We start from the raw sequence: 2104 nt of genomic DNA on the forward strand, positions 1-2104 counted from the left end.
GACCGAACCAAAGCTCGATCCTCAAAGACTACACCTGGACAGAAGACTAGGCAGGTATAGCAGGTTCGGTCGACCGAACCTGGGGATCGGTCGACCGATCCCTCTCGAGTCAAACCTGATCCCGAAGGTTCAGGTTATCCGATAAACTCTAGAACCCCTATATAAAGAAGGTCTCGGGTAGCCATTAACAACAACGAAATCGAACTACAATTTCTGTACTTTCATTCTAGCAATAGTTCTGTGCTTCCAAGTGTGTAAAAGGCTTCTCCGCCTTCAGAGAAGGAGATCGTTCATAGCGCTTTATTACTGCTTTGGATTAACAACCTTCTTGGTTGTAACCAAGTAAATAGCTGAGTCCTTCTTTTCTGTTCATAGTTTAGTTTTGCTTAAATTTATAACTATTGCATTTATTTGAGTTCAAATTGGTTGAGGAGGGTATAGATTTTATTTGCAGGCAATTCACCCCCTCTTGCCGGTCCCCGCTGCACCAACAAATGGTATTAGAGCCCAACAGCCTCAGAGGGACTAACTGCCATCTGAAGTACAAAGATCAGAACAATGGCCGACGCGAACATTCATCCCCTAAAGTTCGACGGATATTTCGCTACATGGAAGCGAAAAATGGAGGTATTCTTTAAAACTAAATTTGATATACTTTTAATAATGAAATATGGATATGCAGTACTGAAAGATAAAGAAGAAAACACGTGGAGCAAAAAGGAGCAAGCCGATTTTGTCGCCAACGGAAAGGCTGAGTTCCACCTGCTCAGCGTTCTGCCACCTCAGGAGGTAAATCAGATCGGAAGCTACGACTCCGAGAAAGATCTCTAGGAAAAATTCCTGGAGCTTCACGAAGGTACTTCCGAAGCGAAGCTAGCAAGGCGCGACATCCTCCGGACCCAATTGACGAACCTCCAGATGAACCAAGGCAAAAAGGTAGCGCAACTCCAAGCAAGGATCAAAGAACTGATCACGCAACTAACCAATCTTGGAGAAGAAGTAACGAACCAGGACTCGATCCGGTACGCGCTCAACGCCTTCCCGAGTGGACCTCCTTAGTAGATGCGTATTACATCTCTAAGGACTTCGAGGTAAGTACTCTAGAACATTTGTTTTCTACTTTTGAACTTCACGAATCTCGAGTTGCAGAACCAAATGGAGTAGAGAAGTCTAGTCAGAACATTGCCTTAAAGGCAAGAATGAACGGTTCTGACTCCGAAGCCTCGATCGACGAATCCGAAGCGGCATTACTGGTAAGACGCTTTAATAAATTTTTTAAATCTAATAAATTTAGATTGCAGTCGAAAAAGTTCCAGCAAAAGAAAAGGGTGGTTCGTTGCTACAATTGCAACGAAGAAGGGCATATAAAAGATGACTGCCCAAAGCTGAAGAGCAAAAGTAAATAAAAGAGAAAGAAGCCAGCTCAACCCAAATACAACCTGAAGGCCACGTGGGATAATTCATCGTCCTCCGAATCCGAAGTCGAAGAATTCTCGGGACTAGCACTGATGGCCAATCATCAGCTAGAAGAAACGTCTAGCTCAGAAATGAGCATAGATGAAGGGGGAGGAACAACAGAAGAAGAAGAAAGCTGTGATGAAGGGGGAGCATTGCAAGACGAGGTAAGTAAGGTACGTGTCCTAAATCCTAAACAGTCCTTTCGTTTTATTAAAGCTCTTTCTAAAGAATTAGATAAAGTAGAAAAAGAAAATGAATATTTGAAATCAGAAAATGAAGTTTTAAAATTAGAAATTAAAAAATTGGAAACTGATGCATGTTTTAAAAATATTTTTCCACATTCAAAAATAAAATTATATGGAAAATTAAATTGGTACATAAGGAAGCATCAGGGTCAACTTAGGAAAATACCAAGAAACTATGTACCCCCTAAGTTTTTGACCAACCCTGTAGGTAGGAATCTTTATTGGGTTCCAAAATCTTTACTAGTTTAAATTTCTCTTTTTAGTTAAAAGCTTACAGTGAGAAAATTAAACATTGAGGTTCTTTATGGAAGCTTTGTCTAAGGAAGTGGTTGTTGCTCCAATAACCAAGAAGGTCTAGTGCATCGCCAAGACCTGGAAGCCGAAATATCGAAATAAAAATG

This window comes from Zingiber officinale, chromosome 7A (genome assembly GCF_018446385.1).
Source record: "Zingiber officinale cultivar Zhangliang chromosome 7A, Zo_v1.1, whole genome shotgun sequence".
NCBI classification, from domain to species: Eukaryota; Viridiplantae; Streptophyta; class Magnoliopsida; order Zingiberales; family Zingiberaceae; genus Zingiber; species Zingiber officinale.